Genomic DNA, 26,170 nt, shown 5'->3' with positions numbered 1-26,170 from the left:
TTAGTTGAATCACAGCAGAGTTATATTTAGTGTGCCAAAATATAACATTTCAGTGATCAGCACTAGATCTGTATATATTATTTGGCTACTCTTATTTTTTATACTTTTATTGGTGAATTACAGTCATTATAGTCGATAATGCAGTTCATAGTGAGAGAGACATACATGCTTACAGCAACTGGTGGGCTTTCCCCCATCTCCCTCCCTCCTTCCCCCTTTACTATTCATGATATGGCAATTGACATTGGTATTCTCACATATGTACATAATATCAATGGAAGCTTTTCCTTTCTCCCTCTCCTCTCCCCTGCCTGCTGTAGACAACCTCTTCAAAGGTGCTCCAGAGGTATTTCTCCTCCACTATGTCTTTTTTTGTATCTCTGTTACTCCCTAGCTCCCCCCCACCATATTAAAGAAAATATATAAACTTTCACTTTCTCTGACTGGCTAATCTTACTTAACATAATGTTCTCCAGGTCTATCCATTTTCCTGCAAATGACATAATTTTGTTCTTTATTGCTGAGTAGAATTTCATTGTGTGGATATCCTATAATTTTGTAATTCATTCATCCATTGATAGACACCTTGGTTGGTTCCATAATCTGATTATTGTGAATTGTGCTGCTTTAAACTTGAATATGCATGTATCGCACTGTTATTCTAATTTCACTCCTTTTGGAAAGATACACATGAGTGGTATATCTAGATTATATAATTAATCCAATCCCAGTTTTCTGAGAAATCTCCACACTGATCTTCATAGTGGTTGCACTAATTTGCAATTCTACCAACCATGTATAAGAGTTCCAGACCCTCATCAGCATTTATTGTTGTTTGACTTCTTGCTGATTATCATTCTGATTTGGGGTTAGATGGACTTTTAGTGCAGTTTTAATTTGTACTTTGATTGTTCGGGATGTTGAATATTTTTTATGTGTTTATTGGGTATTTGTATATCTTTTGTGAAGTGTTTAGTTCATTTTTTTTTCAATACTGGGGATGGAACCCAGACACATTCTACCTCCAAGCTACACCCCCAGCCCTGTATTTTATTCTTTATTTTGACAAAGGGTCTCACTGAGTTGCAAAGGGCCTCATTAAGTAGTAGTTGAGGCTGTCCTCTAACCACAATTCTTCTGTGTCAGCCTCCTAAATGCTGGGATTACAAGGGTATGCCACCATGCCTAGCAATTGTCCATTTCTTGATTGGGTTATTTGTTTTGTTAGTTTGTTTTAGTGTTAAAACTTTCATATATTCTGGATATTAGTTCTCTATAAGAGGAATAGCTGACAAAGATTTTCTCCCATTCTGTAGGCTTTCTCTTTAGACTCTTGATGGTTTTCTTTTGACAAGCTGAAACTTTTTAGTTTAATGCTATCCAAAATATTAATTCTTGTTTGAATTTCCTGAGCTTTAGGGGTTTTATTGAGGAAGTTTCTACCTATGTGTTGGAGCATTGGACTTATGCTCTCCTTTAGTAATTTCAGTGACTTTGGTCTAATTTCCAGGTCTTTGATCCATATCAAATTGATTCTTGTGCAGAGTGAGAAGTAGAAATTTAATTTCAAATTTTATAAATAATAACTGGGTTTCCTAATACTTGTTTGGCAATTTTGTTAAAAGTTAATTGGCTCTAACCATGTGGATTTTTTTTAATTAGGTGTTTTAATTTTAAAATAAACAACCTCATCTTAAACTGCTTTTTTGATATAGTACTTGTTTAGAATTGAAAAAGCAGTGTTTTTAATTTTCAATTTAAACATAATGAAAATGTAATCTAGCTAGAAGTGTGATTATTAATGATAACAGTATGAGTGTTTAAGAATTAACCTGAAAACAATAATGTATGTATTGACCCTCTTCAACCTATGGTTTTGGGAAAATTGTTTATCCACTTGTAGAAAAATGAAATTAATTCCAACCTATCATGTTGCACAAAAGTCAACTCAAGCTTGATCAAAGACCTATAATTAATATATTCTCAAATGAGTATATTGTATAAGTAGCATTAAATAAAAGCATGGATGAATTTAAATTGATAACATCTCTACTTTTATGTGTTTTCTTTTAGGATGTTATTCTTTTTTAAATTTTATTTATATGTGGAACATGTTGAAAATGTTATACATTTAGACTGTGCTTGGTGTCCTCTCCCTCACTCCAGTTTCCCTTCTCCCTCTCCCAACAATGAATGTCCATGTTAACCATGCTATATTCATACTTGTACACATATTATTATGTAGCCCTTCCATTAATCAACCTCAGCCTTCTTCCTCTCCTATCCTTTCATTCTAGCTTTGCTGAGATTTACCCTCCACTATCTGGAGTCCCTCTGGTATCCCCAATGCTCCCTAGTTTGGGCATATTAGAGAAAACATATGTCCCTTTTCTTTCTGTGCTTGGCTGATCTCACTTAACATAATGTTCTTCAGATCTTTCCATATTTTTGCAAATGGCATGCTTTTGTTCTTTATAGCTGAATAAAATTCCATTGTATGTATTTCCCATAATTTTGCAATCCATTCATCTATTGATGGAGACCTACATTTTTTCTATATTTTGGATATTATGAATTATGCTGCTATGAACGTAAGTACACATATGTTTCTGTAGTTCTTTGATTTCAATCCCTTTGGAAAAATACACAGGAGTGGTAGAGCTGGATCATATGATGAATCTCTTCCCAGTTTTTTAAGGAATCTCCACACTGATCTCCATAGTGGCTGAACTAGTTTGCACTCCCACCAACAGTGTAAAAGAGTTCCTCTTTCCCCACATCCATGCCAGCATTTGTTATTTCTCTTCTTTATGCTTGAAACTCTGATTGGAGTTGATGGAATCTCAGCATAGTTTTGATTCACGTCTCCCTGATAGCTAATAATGTAGAACATCTTTTCATGTATCTACTGGCCATTTGTATGTCTTCTTTTGTGAAGTGTGTGTTCAGTTCAGTTGTCCATTTCTTGATTGGGTTATTTGTTTTGCTAGTGTAGAGTCTTTTGAGTTCTTTGTATATTCTGGATATTAGACCTCTATCAGAGTGGTGGCTCGTAAAGATCTTCTCCCATTCTGTAGGCTTCCTCTTTAGGTTCTTATGTTATTCTTAATGGATGAGTAAGTGCATAGAAATAAGTTGTTAGTGTATTTTTATTTTTGCTGGAGATGATGTATAGATTTCTAATATATTATCATTAAAACTGCTCATTCCTAGAACTTTTGCTTTCTGTAGAGGAGAAGCTAAGGTCTGGGTTAGACCCTTTCTACTCTGAAAAGAATATTTTTGAGGGAAACTCTTGGGACTTTGTATTGCAGGTTTTCTTGGGGTAGTTCAGCTTTTTTCTAGGGGCTGTTAGGAACAAGTAAAGTAACCCAAATAAGAGTATATGGTGTTTATTTTATTGTTTAGTCATATATATTAAATAAATATAGTTTACAATATTATTTGCCCATAGAATTATCTTTTCTAAATGTAACCAATAATGAATTGAATGAATTGTCTTCAGAAAGTGTTATTTGCTTTTAGGAAGAGTGTGCTCAAAGTGTTGCAAACCTGGCCTATCTAGGAAGTCAGAGCAGCCTCCTCTTTCCTTAACTGTGACAGGATTAGAGATTTCTCACTGGAACTTAACCTGGTTAGATAGAGAGCTGCCACTACTGTTTGAACAGTTTCTTCTGAATAGGATATTTAATCACTTAAATAACCAAGAATTTGGAAAATTTATTATTGACTATCATTTTATCTTATTCTACCTATCTTCTTTAAAAAAGAGCATGGCATGCCATGTTGCTTAAGACTTGGCACAAGAGGAAAAATAATGCATCTTAAGTTGGAAGAGGCAACAACTCTTCTAGGGAGTGCCAAGTGGTATGCTGGGTCCTATAAGAAAGGATATGGATTATGAAGACTCCTTTCAGAGAAATAAGAGCTCCCTTAGACATGTTTTCAGGCCAGCCTCACTAGCAAAATAGTCTGTAAGTCTTAATTTCATCATATTGTGATGTTGTGATTAAGTTCATGGTCAGTGCTTGGGGAAGAACAGGCATCTGACATTTGTCCTAAGGCTTTTTTTCTGCTTTGTAGCATATTTATGTCTTTATTGTCTCAAAATTTTTGGTCAAATACTGTGACTTGTATTAACAAAGCTTTGAGAGAATTAAAAAAGGAAACTGTGGTATATTTTAGTTGAAGATAGCTGTGATTGTCCAAAGAATTGGTCACCGTGTTCCCAGAAGCTAAGAGCAGATGTCTAGGAGATCAAGCATTAGCAAGGGATAATAAGAATGGATTTGTGGAATATGTAAGCTTTTCCTGTAGATTTTCAGACATATTAAGTGATAAAAGTAGAAATCTCTTTGCAGGAATATAGCATGTAGTCTATAGAAACTAATTATTAAATGAAGATGTGTTGCCTTTAGCATTACCTTTAGAAATACATATACTTAGGTGTTCTTAATTGGGATCCTTAGGGTCTCTGGATGAGCTGCATTACAGTCAGTGTTTCATGTATGAATATGTGTTATCTTGGGAAAAAGTTGTATAGCTCTTTTATCAGATTCTAATAGCCAATAAGTTAAAAAATGATACATACTTGATTGTAGCTTCTTAGCTTTATATGTTTTAGTAAGGTCTTTCTTCTTTTCAACTTCATGTCACATTTTAAGCATTTCCTCCAGGTAATTATTTTAAGGTACTAGTTTTAATGGCTGCCTCATATTCTAAAATATAGAAATATCATGGTTTATTTAAGCATTCCATTGTTGTTAACCAATATGTTTTCTAAATTTCTCTAATAAAAATAATGCATTTTGGCGAGCAGAATTCTAAAAGTCTCCACGTCCAAATTTGGCACCTGTAAAAACGATTAGACATTATTCCAAGTATTTTGCTATGTATACAGCACAATTAATCTTAAAATAGTGTTATTACTCAGCAGGGCCTATTCTAATCACATGAGCTTCTTTAAGAGCAAGGAAGTTTTCTTTGGCTGTTGGCAGAAGAAAATAATCACATAGATTCGAAGTACAAGAAAAATTCTGTGGCTGTTGCCAGCTTTCAAGATGGAGGGGGCCATGTGCCAAAGAATGCAGGTGGCCTCTGGTAGCTGATTGGTTCCAGAGGCAGTCAGCAAGGAAAAGACACCCAAGTTTCACAGTTGTGAGAAACTGAATTCTGCCAATAACATGACTGGGGCTGGAAATGAATTCTTCCCCAGAACCTCCATAATGGACTGCAACTTGAAAAACATGTCAAATTCAACTTTGGGCAGAGAATCTAGCCATAGCATGCCAGGCCTCTGGCCTACGGACCTTTGAGTTATTCAACAATTGTCACAATGCCGCTAAGTTGTGATTTGTTATTCAGCAGGAATCATAGTAAAGGAGCTACTGTTAATAGCTTGGAATATAATTGTGTCTGAATTTATAATTTACTTACTGAATTATAAATGCAAGTAGTAGTTCTAAGCATATAAATATGCTAAGACATTCTGTTTTGTTATTCCTCCCACTCAAATATATCTGACAATAAAAAATGTTATACCAGCATATAAGGGCAAATGCTACTATAGCATTTCCAATATTAAGAAATGAAATTACCTAAAACTTTGTAGGTAAAAATTGTATTTGTCTTAATTTGCTTTTATTTTATTATTATTAAAGCTAAAGTTTTAAGATATTTCTTAAACATTAAGTTGGTACTATAGATTATCTTTTCATGTCTTTTGACAGTTACTCTACTAGGGTGTTAGTTTTGAGTTTGATTTGAATGAGCCTTTCACATAAGAATAATAGTAAATATTGCCCACTGTGTTTGGAACCAATGGCATTTCAAAGTTGGTTGCCTGAAAAGGTATAGAAGATTAAAATTAAGGTAGTCAAATCTATTAAATTTTTCCTTTTGTTTCTTAAATAACTTTAAGTTGAGAAAGATTATTTCCATTCCTAAATTAGAAACCCTAATATGTTCTTTATTTTGAATTTAATAAAAATAAATCTATGGCATAATTTGAAGAAGATATAAAATCATTATTTTCCTTAAATGAAAATTCAATTTACCATCATGATATAGTAACAATTCTTCTTTCATGCTTAGATATTATTTTTCTTTTGTCATTATTTATATTGCTGCATTTGTAGAAATAATGTCTTATTTTAAAGGTGATTAGAGGAAGAATCCTAGTTCAATTCTAGCATGATAGCATTATTTTTATTGTTCAGAATGTGCTCTTTCTAGAATGCCAAGTGCTTTCTTATTTTTTAATGCTTCCTCACAGGGTTTTTAATATCAGTCTTGATTTCTTTTAGTTTAAATTTAAAATAAACTTGTCAAATTACCAAAAAGGATTTTAGATTGGAGATGATTAATTCTGTGAATTACTAAAAGAAGAATTAAAATATCAAAATAATCTGTATGTATAGGACTATGATATGCATGATATGCTTCTTCTTCTTTTTTTTTTTTTTTTTTTTGCAGTACTAGGGATAGAACCCAGGGGCATTCTATCTCCGAGTGATACTCCCAGCCCTATTTTTTTTAAATTATTTTTATTTTTGAAACAAGGTCTCACTGAGTTGCAAAGGGCCTCACTAAGTAGCCAAAGCTGTCCACGAACTATGATCCTCTGCTCTCAGCCTCCCAAATGCTGGGATTACAAGCGTGCACCACCACGCCCAACCCTGCTCCCATCTTTTGTATGTATTTTTATAGAAAAGTAAATATTCTGAAAATAATATAAACATTTTATTCTTTCTTAAGAAGGAATAGATATATATATTTATTAATTATTAATACTTCTTAAGACCTATACTTATTAATTCTTTTTGTGTTACTGAATTGACAAAGATTTTCAGAGAAAGTTAAAATAATAAGGTCAAAAATTTGTTCCCATTCTGTTGGCTCTCTGTTGAGGTTCTTGATAGTTTCCTTTGCTATACAGAAGCTCTCAATTTAATGCAATCCAATGTATTGATCCTTCTTTCAGTTTATTGTGCCTTTGGGATCTTGTTGAGAAAGTTTGTACCTATGCCTGTGTGTTGAAGTGTTGGGCCTATGTTCTCTTCAAAGAGCTGCAAGGTCATTGGTCTGATTCACAAGTCTTTGATACATCTTGAGTTGACTCTTGTGCAAGGTGAGAAAGCAGGGTTTGTTTCCATTTTTAAACAGTTTTGCAAACAACATTTGTTGAATAAACTTTCTTTTCTACAGTGTATATTTTGGGCTTTTTGTAAAAAAATTAATTGGCCACAAGATTTATTTCCTTTATGTTCCCCAATTTATCTCTAGCTACACATACAAGGATTAAGAATGGGAGATTTTTGCCACCTACTTTTCTGATAAAGGACTAATGTCTAGCATATACAAAAAACTTATCACCAAAACAATAAATAGCCCAATCCAAAAATGGGCAAGTGAACTCAATAGACACATCACAAAAGAAGAAATTCAAATGGCCAATAAATGAAAAAATATTCAACATCAATAGTAATCAGAGAGATGCAAATCAAAGCTACACTGAGATTTCACTTGATCCCAATTAGAATGGCAACCATTATAAACATAGTAATAATTGCTGGTCAGGATGTGGAGAATTTGGAACTCTGATACATTGTTTGTTGTATCCCAAATTAGTGCATCCACTTTAGAAATCAGTGTGGATGGTCCTTAGAAGAATGAGAATGAACCTCTCCTATGACCCAGCTATACTACTGCTGAGTATCTACATAACAGCCAAACTATGAAGCCCACCTAGGTATCCATCAACAGAGGAAAAGATTACAAAATTATGAAATATTCATGCAATGAAATTCTACTTGGTCATAAAGAACAAAGTAATGTAATTTCCAGGGAAATAGATAGAACTGGAGATTATTATGTTGCTGGGGTTTCTGGAAACCCTTTTATCTCAGGGCTACACTCCCAGACCTGTTTTATACTTTTTGTTTGGAAACAAGGGTCTCTTAAGCCAGTGCGGCTGGCTTCGAACCTGCGTGATCCTCCTGTCTCTGCCTCCCAAGCGCAGGGATTACAAGCATGCGCCACCATGCCTGACTAAATTTAAGTATATTATATAAAGTATCTCAAATCACACAGTTTCAAATATTTTATGTATAGTATTTGATCTTGAGTAACTGAAAAACTCATCACTATATCTCACTTTAATAGTTAAGTTTGCATATTATTTGCTTAATTTTTAAACACAACTATACTTGTAATATATTGATTAGTAGTATGATAGTTTTAATCTTCCCAATGCATTGTGCTTTGATTATACCTTTTCATTGATTATTTCTTGATAAATTATTTATTTTTTATTTTCTAAAGAGTGATTTTGTTGGTGCACTATACTCTCACATCATAATGTAGATCATGTTGATAATGGCATATATTCACGCAGTACTTGATGCCCTCCCCCTTTCCCCACTTTCCTCTCTCCTGATACTGATTTTTGGGGTTAACAATGTTATATTCACAGGTATACACATAGTCTCATGTAGCTTTTCCATTAATGTACTAGCCTTCTTCCTCCCCTACCTTTGCTCCCTGGCTTCCCTGATATTTCTCTTCCAGTATCTGGAGTCTCTCTGGTATCCCAAATACTCTCTACCTCAAACATATTGGAGAAAACACAGGTCCCTTCTCTTTCTGTGCTTGGCTAATCTCACTTAGCATAATATTCTTCAGGTCTTTTCATCTTCTTACAAATGACATAATTTTGTTTTTCTTTATTGCTCAGTAGAATTCCATTGTGTGTATTTCTGGTTATTCTGTAATCCATTTATCTGTTGATGGACACCTAGGTTGGTTCCATATTTTGGCTACTGTAAATTGTGGTGCTATGAACATGGGTATGCATATGTTACTGTACTTCTTTGATTTCACCCCCTTTAGAAAAATATCCAGTAGTGGTATAGCTGGATTATATGATGGATCAATTTCCAGTTTTCTAAAGAATCTCCACACTGATCTCCATAGTGGGTGAACTAATTTGCACTCCCAATAACAGTGTATAAGTGATCCTATTTCCCCACATCCTTGTCAACATTTGTTGTTATTTGATGTCTTTATGCTTGTCACTCTGACTGGCGTTAGATGGAATCCCAGTGTAGTTTTGATTTGTATCTCTTTGCATCTCTTTGATTAGCAATCCCTGATTACTAATGATGTTGAACATTTTTTCATGTATCTATTGGTCATTTATATCTCGTCTTTTGTGAAGTGTCTATTCAATTCAGTTGATTACACCTTTTACACAATAGTTATTTAAGAGTGTTTTGAATTCCTGAATTATTGAGACTTTAGTTTGAGCCCTTAGTAGTAATTTAAAATTATAGGACACTTTGACTTAGAATTAATATTATAAAAATTTGTGGCCTAATATATGATAATTTTACAATGCTTCATAAATGTTTAAAATTTATTTGTATTTGTTGTCTTTCACTACATTTAATAATTCTATTATTATAATAAAAATCCTATGTCCTAATTTACTTTTATCTACTTGCCAATTTAAATGTTGAGAAAATATTCATGTAAAACACAAGTTTAACTTCTTCCTGACACTTTATTAATGGTTTTGTGAATTTATATTTTATGCTATGTTGCTCATAAAACTTTTTATGTTTCATTTTAATTTATACTTATCTTAATAAAATGAACTTCAATTGCATTCAATGCTTTCAGTTTTGCATTACACATCATCTGAAATTAGTGCTATCATTCATACTTATTTTTAAATGAGTTAGAAGCAATAATAGTGATAAAATTGGGTTATTATAACCTAAGGAGAGTGAAATGAATAACTACAGTGTTATAAGAATAAGAGGAAAAAATGAAGAATTATTTTATAATGACACAGAATTACTTGAAAGTTACTTATATTATTTAATACCATATATTTTAAACTACAGAATATCTAGTGAAATAATTAAAAAAGTATAATTGACACATTCAAAGATGCTATGAAAGCACATAAAATATTTACATTAGAGAAGGCAGAAAAACAAGGAGTAAAGAACAAATACAAAGAATTGAAAGAAGTTGTAAACAGTAAATATTAATTTAACTATATTAATAATAGCATTAAGTGACAGTGGTGTAAATACACAAATTAAGATATGAGAACTGTCAGAGTAAATAACAAGTTTGAGATCAGACTGTATGTTTTCTATAACTCACTTTAAACTTAAAGAAAAATCAAGAAATGGAAAAAAAGAATTCTGGAATGGCTTTATTGATTCCAGAGAGAGCTGACCTCTGAATAGGAAAGTGTTTTAGTTACTTCCTATTTATCCCTTTGGTAATGGAGGAATTCTTACCCTGGAATCATGGGGATGGCTGGACCTACTATCTGACACTGGACATAGGAAGATACAACAGTTCATGGGTCATGTGTTCACAGCCAGCAGGACCATGTTGGATTATGCTCAGGAACAGAGAAAACAGCAGAGGATGTGGGAAGCAGGCTCTATAGTGTCAAGAGTGTGAGTTCTAGCGAGGCGTGGTGGCGCACGCTTCTAATCCCAGTGCTTGTGAGGCTGAGACAGGAGGATCCCCATCTCCTTTACTTTCTGACCTTCAGATCTGTTTCTCTTCTCAAAACTAGTCAAGTCATACTACTCCTGACTCTTCATTAACTAACATAGAAGTTATAAGAGCTTCACTCCTGAAAAATGGACTGTCAATCCCTTACAGCCTAGCTCTTGACAATTCTTTGTTGCACATACTCTTTTATACTACAGTTAAAATATATGCTTTGTTTATATTTGTCAACATAAATAATGATTATTATAACTATGCTTACATATGGATATATCATAAAGTGATATACCATTTTAAAAATGATCATATACCTGAGGTAATTTATGATGAAAAATATTTAAAAGTAGATTAGCATCTATATTTAATTTTCCCTGTGTGGAAGTCTTAAAAATTTAGTACCTCATTTATTTATTTGACAAATTTCATATGATTGATCTTATATGGAAGAGAAATGATAATTATAAACAATGTTCTTATTTACATAATTAGTAGTAATAATTTTTAGAATTAGAACATCCTATTTTTAAATACATGCACTGATTTCTCAGGCACATATTTATAGCCGTGTGTGTGTGTGTACATTAAGCTTTGTTTTAAATATGTGTAACTCTAGTGATGATTTAGTTCAAATTAAGAATCAAGAAAGGCCTGGAAAAACTGATGATTTTTTTCTTTTCCAACGTCATTCAGCTGGGAATTAGCCTGGGCTAAAGTGTTCCAAGTATCTCAGCTTCTATCAGTGAGATCTTGAATGCTTTCAACAGATTAGAGAAAGCATCCCTCTTAAAATATTTTTTTCATAGTACTTGGGAAGCTGAGATAGGAATATCACAGGTTCAAGGACAGCCTCAGAAATAGAGCAAGATTACCAGTAACCTAGCAAGACCCAATTTCCAAATAAAAAAGCAAAAGGGTGTAACTAGGAGGTAGAATGGCCCTGGGTTCAATCCTTTGTATTACAGAGGGGGAAAAAAAAAGAAAATGTTTTTCACTTGGAATTTGTAAAGACCATTATCTCATAGTTCTTAATGAGCTTATTTTGTATTAAAATCACTAGTGGAATTGTGCTAAACATGAGTACTCTCTAGACCATTCTGACATCCTGATCCAAAGGACCTGGATGGGTTCACAGAATAAAGAATAACCATTTTGGACAATCTCCTGGATTCAGGATGTTCCTGGGATGGACTTCCTGTGTCTCCTAGGTGGTATTAGGCAGGTGATTAAAGAGTTGCCACAGTAGGAGGTAGAAGGCATTGTTGTGTTTTTACCTCCGGATAGGACAGCAGATTTCAGTTCAGAACTATAACCTTAGAAACAAGAGTGCAACCTATTCTACTATGCTGAAATATGGAAACACCAATAGTTAAGAATCAGAAAGAGTAGACTAACCTCACAGTTGAAGAGAAATCCAGAATTCTAAGTGTACTGGGGATACCTAACTTCTGCAAGTATTCATTGATACTCATCATGCCTAAGGGCCAACTAGTAAAGAAGCAAAAATGAACAAAAATGAAACAGTAATTTGGTTAAAACTATCTAGGAAGAGGAAAGCGTATTCCTTAAGAAGATTAGCAGTGCAGAGAAGAAAACAAAAAAGAAACAACAAAAAGTGAATCTTATATGATTTGTCTATTTCTGTATAAAGAAGACAAGAAAATACATACTACACACACACACACACACACACACACACACACACCCCAACACACACACACATACCTTGTTTCTTAAATTTACCTAGGTTGTTTATAGAAAAAGAAATGCATTCAGAGATGCCATTGTTTATTAAACCTTTTGTTATATAGATGTCATCTGGTACGCATTAAATTTGGAACATTTCATCTTGTGATAAATAAAAATGTATTAAACATTTTGGTCAAAATCAAAGATTTGGCCGGGCGTGGTGGCGCACGCTTGTAATCCCCGCGCTTGGGAGGCGGAGACAGGAGGATCTTGCTGGTTCGGAGCCAGCCTCACTGGTTTAAGAGACTCTGTTTCCACATGAAAATGTTAAAAAATAGGTCTGGGAGTGTAGCCCGTGGGAGTGTATACCGGAGGTAGAAGGGCTTCCAGGAACCCCAGTACCACCAAAAAAAAAAAAAAAAAAAAAAAAAAAAAATCAAAGATTTGTTCAGCATCAAAGCTCCCTTAAATTCATATTGCTCATTATATATCCTCATGTGTTCATCTGTTACAAACTCCTTGATCCTGGACATTTAATTGAGAACCACTACCTGTACAATTCTTAGGGTCCACCAAGATAAACTTTTGGAAGCACGAAATAGCTAGCTTATACTGTATGCATTTTCAACAACGATGTAGAACTAGGAAGCTCTTTTAAATACAGAAATTATTCAGGTAGAAGGGAAGTATGCTTTAGTGTAAACAGTATCTCAAATATGTTTCAACTTTTGGGAAGTTGGCTACCTATTTGTTGACATAATGATACCAATATGTTTCTTATAATTATTCTGAATATAAAATAAGGTATGGTGATTTGCCTGGCTGTGATATCTTGAAGGCTGAATACACTTTACTGCCCACTCTTGGGAGGCAGAGACAGGAAGATCACGCAGGTTCGAAGCCAGCCACGCGTGCTGGCCTAAGAGACCCTGTTTCCAAAAAAAAAAAAAAAAGTAAAAAAAAATCACTAGATTAACAGTTATTTTGAGCATCATTCAGGGATAAGGTCAGTCATGAATCAAGTAAATACTAGCAAGTTTTGAACACATCAACAAGAAAACAGAAAAGACATTTTGCTTAGTTCATGGGTAGCCATTTTACTTCATTTTGTTAAACAATATAACTTAAGCATAATTTTATTTTGTAGTTTATACTTGACAACAGACTTAAAAGAAATGAATATTCCTAATAGCCGCTTGTGAGGAGTTTCTTTTCAAGTACCAGCACTACTATTGGAGAATATTACCTGAGTATTTTTTGGGAAATAAACTAAAATGTAGAATTATGATTTTTAAAAAATATTGAGATATTCATTTATAAACTTGCATATTCAGCCCTTTATTTAATCAAATATCTATTAAAAGACCAAAAATGTAAAATGAAGTCCAATAGAAATAAAGTCAAGCTACAAAATGCATTTACAAAATTCAGGTTCATGGAGACAAGCAAGGTATATTTTGTATTTTCTGTGTTCCTTTCAGTTCATATGGACTAATATGACATGAACACTTAGATTGTAAACTTCACTCTATTATTAGTGTATCCTTTGATACTTTCTACCTTGCTTAAAAAATCTGCAAATAGATGATAAGACATATACCCTGTCACTCCTAAAATATTATTTAGTATCTTTCACATTATTCATTTTGACAATTGTCACAAAGTCAGAATTCATATTTTAACATCATTATAATAAATTTATTTAAGCAAAGCTCATTTTACTTAGGATGCAATCCTATCAGTTGCAAACAAAAAGAACTGGATGCCTCAGGAGAGATTTTGCTTGTTTGACATCAGTGTACATTTTGTTAGCAACCATATTTTGAATGTGATAATAACAGATAGCGTGGAGCCCAAAGCTCCCATCCCCTTTAAATTGACTTTGGCAATTACACCCCTGGTATATACTGTTTATTTCTCCTCTATACGGTATAAAAAACTCCATCTGTCAGGAAATATGGACATTTTATGCAATCATTTATTGATTCATGACTGTGAGAAAGCCATAGGAATAAGAAATAAGAGAATAAAACATGGTTACACAGTAAACTGTGAACACTGTCTAGAGAGAAATAGAAAATTTATGTCAGTGTTGAAGTAAATAAGAAATATCTTTGGCTTCTGCATTAATGTTATTAAAGATTTGAGTAGAACAGGATATGACAACTATTAAAACTTTAAATATGTGTTATGCATTTAAGTCTCTCTATATATACTGTTATATATACCCAGTTCAAAATATCTTAGTAAGCCGGGCGTGATGGTGCACGCTTGTAATCCCTGTGCTTGGGAGGCAGAGACAGGAGGATCACGCAGGTTCTAAGCCAGCCACCACTGGCTTAAGAAACCCTGTTTGCAAATAAAAATGTAAAGTAGGTGTGGGAGTGTAGCCTTGAGGTAGAAGGGTTTTCAGGAACCCCAGTACCACAAAAAATATCTCAGTAAGTTAAAAATTTGGGGCTTTTAAGTATTATAGTAATATGAGAGCTTTTCTTGTATCTAATTAATTTTTCAGTTGTGCTTAGGTACCTGAAGGTATAGTCTAACTACACAGTGTGGTAATGTAGGGTTGTGTGTTTCTCATTAGTCATTTGTAGACCTACTGCCCAGTCTAGTCCTGGAAAATGACAAATCGGAAAATTTATATATATATTATATATATTTATATAATATATATTTATATATACATATACATTATATATTTATATAAATATATATTTACTTATATATAAAATATATATAAACAAATTTATTTGCTTAAATAAATTTATTATAATGATGTTAAAATATGAATTCTGACTTTGTGACCATTGTCAAAATGGATAATGTGAAAGATACTAAATAATATTTTAGGAGTGACAGGGTATATGTCTTATATATATTAAATATATATTTATATATATTTAATATATATAAATATATATTTAATATATTAAATATATATTTATATATTTAATATATTAAATATATATTTATATATTTAATATATATTTAATATATATTTATATATTTATTTATATATTATACTATATATAAATATTCTCTCTATGTATGTATATGTGTGTGTGTGTGTGTGTGTGTGTGTGTGTGTGTGTGTGGTGTGTGTGTGTACTCAATTTTGAGAAAATGTTTATCTTATTGTGGTACTGGGAATTGAACCCAGGGACATTCTACCAGTGAGCTATAAACCCACCCATACTTATTTTTATTTTGAAATGGGTTCACCTAAGTTACTATGTGCTGGCCTTGAACCTAAAATCTTCCTGTCTTAGCCTTCCAAGTACTGGAACTATACATGTGCACCATCACACCTGACAAAAAATGATTTATTTGAATAAATGTCAATTTTCATTGATAAGCTAAATATGTCACTTGTAATTGCTATCAGTAAAGATAGTAAATTATTAGCATATATTATAGGCTGCATGTACTAAGATTTGTTTGGCCTTTTGACTGATTTTTTAAACCAACTCTGTAGTTTCTGTTAGATTAATTTTCTTTATTGTTAAAATATTAAAGCAATATTTGGCCTTTCTGCTTTTGATTCAGGTTACTTACTCTGAGGTGTTGCCTATAATGTGTCCTGAGATTCCTACTAGACTGAACCAAAGTCATCCACTCTGGGCTTTGCTTAATTTCTCAGGTTTCTTTGGCTCTGTTTCTTCCCAGTCCCTATTACCTACTTTCCTACTGCGTTTCTTGGGGATATTTCCTAATAAATTACATTTTTATAAATACCTTTCTTAGAGTCTTTCTGATAAACACAGTCCATTTTCTGTTGCTATAAAATATCTAAGGCTAGGAATTTTATAAAAAATACAGGATTATTTAGCTCACAGTAATGGGGAGGGAACCATGATTAGGTGGTCCCATCTATTTGGCCTCTGGTGAAAGTCCCCTTAGCTCCAGCACAGCTTGAAAGGACGTATTGTGTTGGAAACACATGTGAGAAGAGATAGCAGTCACATGATGATGAAGGAAGCAGAAAAATTCAGGGCTAGGCTTGCACTTTTTATTATAACTTGCTCTTATGCGAACAACTAGGGTCCTTTGAGAACTGTAGAAATCTCTTCTGAGGGCAGGATTCTCTATGACCTAACCACCTTCCACTAGGTCTCTCCTCTTAAATGTTCCACCACCTCAGAACGATCACACTGGGGACTGAGCTTCTAGCACAGAAGGGTTCACTTTAGGGGGATAAATCAAATGGTATCCAAACCTTTGCAAGGAAGCCACTTGAGACACATACTAAAATTTGAAGGCACACACACATAACATGCAATACATATATGGCCTATAACTACTAACTTTGCACATAAATACATATTAATATATGTGATTATATTAATAAATTAATATTTTATGTTTGTATAAATCAGTAACATTGAATAACCAACTAAAAATCGTGGAAAATTTATATAACTCCAAAAGGTCCTGACCTCTTACATCTTAGTCTTAGCATAGAAAATACATTTATAACACTCAGAAAATTTATATATAGTACAGCTAACTTTTCTTTTGTAAGTCCCTTTAAAAACTCTTAAAATCTTTTATTATCAAATTCATTCTTATCTGAATAAAAATATCTGATCGAGAAAAAGAATATTCAGAGAAGCATCTTGTGCCTACATTCTTTGATATTTTGGAAAAAATAATCTTTCCATATTGTGACCCTCACAGGCAACTTATAGGTTTTTAAATGTATTAACCATTGTGGAATATTTTAATTTAAATATTATGTGTTATGCAGCCACCATTAGTTCATATTTAATGCTGAATCCTCTATGTAGAAAAAGAATGACAATGGCAAAAATTCTATCATTTTCAATTTTGAAATAGATTTTATACCAATCTCTTTGTTCCTGCTTCAGCTAATGGATAATTTAAATATTCCATGGTTGTGAAGGAATTGAAAAGAATGAAGAAAAGAACCATAGGAGGTGATATCAGACCAAAAATGCTTTGGCCACTTAAATACACATTTCATTGAAATATTTAAACAATTTTATCTCTACATATACTTTGGCAAACACCTCTATGTTTATATATATTGGATTTTTGTTCTTTTGAAATATAATATGTGAAAAAATAAGTGTGTCGTTAAATTTTACCTCAATAAATTATCATTTGATTTACTGTACATAATCATGAAACAGCACATAGATCAAGAAACAACGTGCCAGCAGCTCATACTCACCTCACACTGCTACTGACCACTTACTGCCTCACCAAAGGGTTTGTTTCTATGATAATAAATATTAACTAATAAAGTCTGAACTCTCTTTGCATAGCTCTCTTTTTCTTAAAGTTATATATTTGAGATTCATTTAGCTTTTAGGTATAGTTGAAGTTTGTTTATCCATATTATGGTGTACTGTTGTCATTTTACTATATAACCATTAATTTTATTATTTATCTACTTTTGAATTATTTCTATATTTTAGCTATTAAAATAATGGTGCTATGGCTGTGATAGTTCATTTTATTTAGTCAAAATGCACGCATATGTGAAGCTTTAGTAAATTCTGCCAAATGGTTCTCTAGAAGTGTTGTATCATTTATACTCAAATCAACAATATATCGTAATTTCACTGGTTTTACATTCCCGTAAAATTTATTACTTATTTATTTTTCATCTTAATCTTTAGTCATATTCCATTGTAAATTATCTTTCATTTCCAAGATGACTAATTAATTTGGATATTTTTGCATGTTATTGGCCACATATTTTTATCAAAAATTTATGTGCACAAAATTTAAATGCAAATTTTAATAAATAGACAATGCACATAGCTAAGATTCTTACATGAAATAAAATAATACTATGTCTCTGATTAGCTTTAGTCTATTGCTTTCCTTTTGAACTGACTACTTTTTAGTATAGTTTTAGGATGACAGCAAATCTGAATAGTAGTAACTAAAGAGAGTTCTCATTGTTATCCTAAGGTATCTTGCTTCCACACAATCATAGCCTCCCCCATTATCAAAATCTTACCTCAGAGTAGTACTGATGATCCCATAGTGACACATTTTTACCCAGTCTTCAGTTTACAGAAGGGCTCACTCTTGATGTTGTACATTCCATGGGTTTTGACAAGTGTATAATGGCAGATATCCACAATTTTAATATCATACAGAATTGTTATACTGTTCTAAAAATACTGTTTTTACCAGTAATTCCTCCTCTAAACCCTGTTAAATACTGTTATTTTTACTGTTTCCATAGCTTTGCCTTTTTTATAATATCAAATGATTTAAATTATACAGTATATAGCCTTTCCAATTGGCTTTTTCAGCTTAGAAGTATGCATTTAAGTTTCTTCCATGTTTTTTTCATGACTCGATAGTTTTTACTTTTGAGCACTGAATAATTTTCCATTGTCTGGATATACCAATTTCTCTACTTACAGAAGGATAGTTTGATTGCTTTTGAGTTTTGCCAATGAATAATACCCTATAAACATCTGTGTGCAGGATTTTGTGTGGATATAAGTTTTCAACTCATTTGGGTAAATACCAAGGAGTATGATTGCTGAATCAAATAGTCAAAGCATGTTTAGTTCTGTTATGAATAATCAAACAGTATTCCAAGTGGCTGTATCACTTTGCATTTCCAACAATATTAAATGAGGGCTTATATTGTTTCATATCCTTACAGATGTTTGGTATTGACAGGGCCCTGGATGTTGGTCATTCTAATAGACCTGCAATGACATCTCATTGTAGTTTTAATTTGTATTTCTCTGCTGACATATGATGTGGAGCATCTTTTTTTATAAGCTTATTTGCAATCTGTGTCTTTTTTAGGAGATGTCTATTCAGGAACTTTTCTCATTTTTAATTGGGTTGTTTGTTTTCTTGTTATTTTAACTGTTATTTATGTATTTTTGGATAAAAGTCCATTATCAGATATTGCTTTGCAAGTATTTTATCTCAGCTTGTAGTTTTTTTTAAATTTTCTGATATTTGGTCATGGAAATTTTAACCAGTAATCATTCTACCTTTGAGTTGTATCTCTAGTCCTTATATTTTTTGAAATAGTGTCTTATAAAGTTGCTAAGAATCTCACTAACTTTCTTTTTTCTTTTTTTATACAAAACTTTTTTATTGAACATAAATGATATACATTTAAACTATATTTGGTGCCCCCCCACCCTCATTTCCCTTCCTCCCTCCCACCAATGGTTGTCCAGGTTAACCATGTCATATTCATAATTTTACACATATTCAGATGTAGACCCTCATTAATCCAGATCAGCCTTCCTCCTCTCCTATCTTTCTATTCAAACTTAGCTGATATTTCCCCTCCATTATCTGGAGTCCCATTGGTATCCTCTGTGTTTCCTAGTTTGGGCATATTAGAGGAAACATATGTACCTTCTCCTTCTGAGAATCTCACTAACTTTCTAAGGCTAAATTTAAACTTGTGATCCCTCTGTCTCATCTTTGCAAATATTGGGATAGCATGCATATGCCACCATGCCTGGCTTTAGTTTTATTTTCATTCTCTTGACAGTCTTTTTTCAGAGATTTTTAAAAACATTTTAATGAAGTCTAGTTTATCAATTATTGCTTACTTTTATCATACCATTGGTGTTGTCCCTAAAAATGTCATTCCTGAGAGTTTCTAGTAGTTCTCTTATATTATCATTTATGAGACCTGGTTTCAAAATAAACAATAAAAAATAGGGCAGGGGGTGTATCTTGGAGGTCAAATGCCCCTGGGTTCCATCCCCAGATACACACACACACACACACACACACACACACACACACACACACACAAATACATCCTCCAAAGAAGACATAAAAGTAGTCAACAGATATATAAAAAGGTACTCAAAATCACTAATCTCTGGGAAAATGCAAATTAAAATTACTATGAGCTACAACTTGTTAGGATGGCTATTATTAAAAAAAATATTGAGGTCACAAATACTGATGAGCATGTAGACAAAGGGGAACACAAGTAAATACACTGCTTGTGAAAATGCATATTGGTGTAGTCTTTATGGAAAACCACATAGAGGCTTCTAAAGAAATTAAAAGGGGAACCACCATGTGATTCAGCAATCTTTCATCTAGGTATATAACACAGGAGCAGAAATAACCACCTTTTAAAGATGTTTGGTTTTCATATTCATTGCAGCATCATTTACAATAACCAAGGTATGGAAACCATCTAAGTGTCCAATGATGGACGAGTGAATAAAATATGTGATATGACATTATCCATTCTTAAAAAGGAGATACTGACATTTGCTGCAAGGTGAATGAAAGAGGATGATATGCTACAAGACAGACACAGCAATAAAAATAATGCAAAATCTCACTTGTACATGTATTCTAAATATTAAAAAATTAAATACACAATGAGAATGAAATAGTATTTATGAATGAGCAAGAAGGTAAAGAGGAAATAAAAATATGTAGGTCAATGGATGGCAAATATGTAGAATAAACAAGTGTAGGAACCTAATATAAAATGTGAGGACTATAATTTTAATAAAATTATATTAGTAATATTTGTTAAATAAGTAAATTTGCACTTGTCCTAAAGAAGTAATTATGTGAGATTATAGATATTTTAATTTTCATTTAACAGAGTAGCTATGCTATCAGCTATATGTATCCCATAACATATATATAATATTGTTAGATATACAGGTTTGATTTACATGTTGTAGATCTCAAATTCACACAATAAAATGTATTTTTAAATAAAATTGGTTTGTTCATATTCCCAAATAACTTCCTAAGATTCTGATTGGATTGCATTGAATCTAGAGACTAAATCAGAAAGAACTGGATTTTTTTTTTTTTTTTGGTGGTATTGGAAATTGAAACCAGGGATGTGCTACTACTAAACAACATCCCCAACCCTTTTAATTTGGAAAACACGACCTCACTAAATTACTGTGTGCTGGTCTCAAACCTGTGGTCTTCCTGTCTCAGCCTCTCAAGAACTGAGATTATAGGCATGTGCCACTGTGCCCCCAAAAAACTATTTGAGAGTTTTGAGTCTTCCTATCCATGAACATGAATTTATTCTCCACATGTTTAGTTCTTCTTTCATTATTTTCTTTTATTTTAATATAACATTTGATTAAACTATCAGATATTTTACTAACATAAGGTAGAAATGATAACTCTACATAATTATAAGTAAAGAATACACATAATAAAAGCATAAATATAAGATACAATTTTATTACAGTAACTTAGACAGAATTGGCTATAGTTGTGGTTGATCATAGGAATCATGAGTTCATGATAATCAGGAATTGGTTTCCTCGTGGCCCTATTTCTCTATAGTTTTCAAATATAAGTGAAAACATACAATCTTTCACCTGAGACTGACTAATCTCACTTAGCATAATATTCCATTTTTTTGCAAATAATATAATTGTGACCTTTATCGATGAGTAAAATTCAATTGGGTGACTATGGCATCTTTTTTTATCCATTTATCTGTTGACAGATACCTAGTATGGATCCATAATTTACTATTGTAAATTCTGCTGCTACAAACATGGATATGTATGTGTCAATATAATATTCTGACTTCAATTCCTTTGGAAAGATAGAGGAAAAGTATAGCTGGATCATACAGTGCTTCCTTTTCCAGTCTTCTGAGGAAATTTTACACTGATCTCTGTAAAGGCTGTAATAATTTGCAATCTCATCAACAGTGTAAAAGGGTTCCTATTTCCCCAGGGGCTCAAAAGCATTGTTTACTTTTGCATTCTTGATTATTGCTATTCTAACTGGAATAGATGAAATCCCACCATAGTTTTGGTTTGCATTTCTCTGATTACTAATGATGTTGAATTTTTTTTTTCATATATGTATTGGTCATTGTATTTCTTCTTTTCAGAAGTATCTTTAGATCAACTGCTCATTTTTAATTTTTTGTGTTGTTTATTAAGTTCTTTGAATATTGTAGATATTAGTCCTCTAAGAGAACAGTAGCTGGCCAAGATCTTCTGCCATTCTGTAGACTCTCTCTTCATATCCTTGATGGAATAGTAACAGAAAATAATAAATACAATAAAAAGAGATAAAACCATAGAGAGTTATCTTCCATGTTAGTTTAAACTTTTGCAGTTCTGAACTAAAGATGCAATATTGAATTTGTTTGTCAACAGAAACATTCTCTTTTGCTTCCACTTACTTCCTCACTATAATTTGAAATTATCCATATATATATATGAATTATTCATATGTATATAATTCATATATATATGAATTATTATTGTAAAAACTTCAAAGAAATCCATCTTTACACAACAGATGAGCTTTGGATCCTAGATTAGAGTCAGAATCTGTTGACCTTCAAGCCCAAGACTTTTATCATTTTGCTGCTTCCTGGGCCAAAGAATTCGAGAACTCCTTTTAATCAATTAGAATATGAGCACATATCAGGCTAGTAACAAGAAGCTACTTAGCTTTTTCACCTAATGTATTTGACATAATGTAAAAAAATCTTGAGATAGCAGAAGTCTTATTGAAATGATCGAATGTTTTTCTCATCTCAGTCTAAGACCTATTTTTTATATCTGCATATAGGGAGTTGCCATATATATTATGAACAAAAATATAGGAAGTCAACATGCTATTGATTTGAATCATAGCTATGGATTTTGGAGAAATTATTAACTTTTCTAAATAATAAATATGTTATCTTTAAAATATACTAGATAACAATTCTTCACAGGATCATTAAGAAAAATAAATAAAAATATAAATATATTTGGCAGTTATTTGTGGTTTAATAACCTCTAACAAACCATCTCTACCTCTTAAAATGTTTAAATTATTTCATTGTTCTATTCTTGGCAAAAATGATATCTGTTATATTTAAGATATATTATATTATCCAGGCGTGGTGGTGCATGCTTATAATACCAGTCCTGGGAGGCTGAGAGAGGATGATTGCAGATTTGAAGCTAGTCTCAGTGCTCAGCCACTTAGTGAGGCTCTCAGAAACATTGTGAGACCCTGTTTCCAAATAAAAAATAAAGAAAATCAGTCTGGGATGTGCCCAGAGGTAGAAGGCCCTGGGTTCCACTCTCAGTATCTTAGTACTGCTTATACACATAAAGTGCATTACATTAAAATTAATTTTTGAGAAATTTAGATAGAATTATAAGTGCTATAATATTATTATTGAGAATAATAATTTTCAAAAAACAATATATTTGATAGATTTAGTTAAAGAAAATATGTTTAATGGTATTGATTATATCATGGCAATTGTTGAAGTTGTTAGAATTTTTACTTCTCCAAGTATTTTAATATCATGTAGGAAAGACCTCAGGCAAATTTCAGAAAACTTAATTCTGTATTGCAGAACATAATCCTAATAGAATACACTGCCAGATATTCTCCAAATAAACTCACAAAACATTTTTGAAACAATTTACAAATATTATCTCTAAATCATTGTGCTGAGGAATATTCTATTAAATAATTATGAAACTCATTAATATCATGTGATACAAGCTGTAGACATTGGTTATCTTTCTTACTTATTTCACTTTGAGTCATACAAACAATATATTTTTGTCACTCAAAACTTCCCCCAAGATATCTTTAAACATGTCAAAGAGCTCTGAAGGACTTAGTGTATTTAATTAAGTTAATAATTGTATTGAAATAATAACAAGAAGCCAGGCATGGTAGTGGAAGCCTGTAATCCCAGTGCTTGGGAGGCTGAGACAGAGGATCACAGGTTCGGGGATAGCTTCAACAACAAGCGAGACCCCCATCAACCTAGCAAGACCCTGTTTCAAAATAAAAAATAAAAATAAAAATAGCCCTAGGGATATAGCTCAGAGATAGAATGACCCTGAGTTCAATCCTCAGCACCACACACACAAAAAGAAATAACAATAGGAAAATATAAATTAAATACTATCCTATTTATTGAAATGGGGCCTATTTAGTTTTTCTAGGAACTATTTTTATGTTCCCTTTGCTGTGATATTACATGCTTTTATATTTTTGTAGGAAACAGAACAGATGACTGTTTTTTTTCTCTAGTTGATTTTCCCCTTTGGTACCTTGAGTCTGTCCTTAGAGAGATATTACTTTCTTTTCTTATGGCCTCCGCATAATAACAACCTCAAGTTCACAATATATGGAGAGAATATATTGCTAGAAAATACAAGAATAGGAGCAATCTGAGAAAAATGTGTACCAAGAACAAAAAAGACATTTAGATTATTTTTCGGTCATTATGACACCTATGATTTTCTGGGATATCCTGCATTATTTTTTGAAATTAATATTATTAAGAAAAAATAAAACATATTAGTATTTAAAGGATTTTCTTTTTAAAGTTGCATCAGAAATTGAAATTGTCATTTTTTATTTTTGAATAACACTCTCTTCTAGGAGTAAAAGAAGAGGTTTTTGATGTATATTTAACTCTTTTCAATATTTTCTAAATATCAAGAGAGAATAGTTTTGTATATTTTATTTTGAGAAATGTTGTCATTTAATAAGTTAAATGTAATTATAAGGATTTGTTATATTTATAAAAAAGAAATGAGTTGGAAATTTTCTCTAAATTATTCAGCTATGATGACTTTATTTGACCTTTAATTTTAGTTGATTTAATGAGTCAAAATAGTTTAAAGAAAAAGAAAGTTTTGAAAAAATGTATTCATAATAAAAGAAGTATGATAATGACAACTTTTAAAACTTAAAGGTACTGGAGATTGCAGATTTGCTGCCCAGATTATGTCTCAAAGTACCCTAGAAACAATTTTATAATCTTTTCAGCTACTGCCTTACCTTTTTAACATACACATTTCTGATAAAAGACTAGCATTTCCTTTAGGTAAAGAGCACCATTTTTTTTTCACTACAAAGTTTTCTAACCTGCAAATAAAATAAAAGTCAGGAATGCAGATAGTGTAGCTGAAATGCTCCTGTTCACTGACATTTCCAGTAAAAATCTACTGTTGAAATGACTTTTTTTAAACTAGCTCTTGATCTGTTTTGCAATCCATGAAAACAGCATTGAGAAGTGATCTGTACACATCAGTGAAAATAAAGATAGAGCGAAGCATAAGGACTATAATGATAGGTGACTTGAGGGGCTTGGCACACTGGAATTTTGATGTGCATAAAAATATCAGATCTGATGTGCACATTATTATCCGTAAATACCACTCCTTTAAAAATGATATCAGATCATATTTCTAGCAATGCATAAGTGAATGATAATTCTACATAGCTACAGGGAATTCTTGCAATACTTGTCAGAAAATGACTACAAACAGAGCTTTAAGCAATTATGAGATTTATTTCCTAAGGTAAAAATTCCTCTGTTCTCTTCTGTTCAAACATATTAAAAATGAGGTAGTCAACATGAACATTCATATGTACATTATGTGTGCTAGTTATGCCTGGTCCCATAAAAAATATGCGTTGGGGAAAGACATTACAACCTCAGTTCCTTGTAAAGATAGCAGGACGTAATGGGCCAGAAAGCAGGTGTGCAATCCAAGGAGAAATTGCTCTACAACAGTGCAGTACCATGGTTGGGCAGAATCATGGTTTTGTTTTCCTTTCCAATATCATTGCACAGTCTATTTAGATGCTTTCTATAAAATTATGCCCAATGATCCATATTTTGGTTGTGTCAGAATATGTTATTAATAATAAATCAAGCCACTGCCAGAGCGAGTAGAGCTCTTTGAAATGCTCAGTAGAGGGGAGCAGGCAGAACACTTGTTTTATGAACTAATTGTGTTAAAACTGAATACTGAGGTTTTGTTTTTTTTTTACATAGTATGTTTTAATGCATGTCTGTTGTATTTAGTATATATCCACGTTTAAAATGTATTATGCATTTGTTGGATTTTGGGGGGTGCAATGAAAGATATCTCCATTCAGAATAAAATTTTGTTGCTTAGGAAAATGGACTTTCCAG

Source organism: Muscardinus avellanarius (assembly GCF_963383645.1).
Source record: "Muscardinus avellanarius genome assembly, chromosome: 8".
Classification (NCBI taxonomy): domain Eukaryota; kingdom Metazoa; phylum Chordata; class Mammalia; order Rodentia; family Gliridae; genus Muscardinus; species Muscardinus avellanarius.
The sequence above is the reverse complement of the archived record's forward strand: the minus strand, read 5'-3'. Positions refer to the sequence as shown.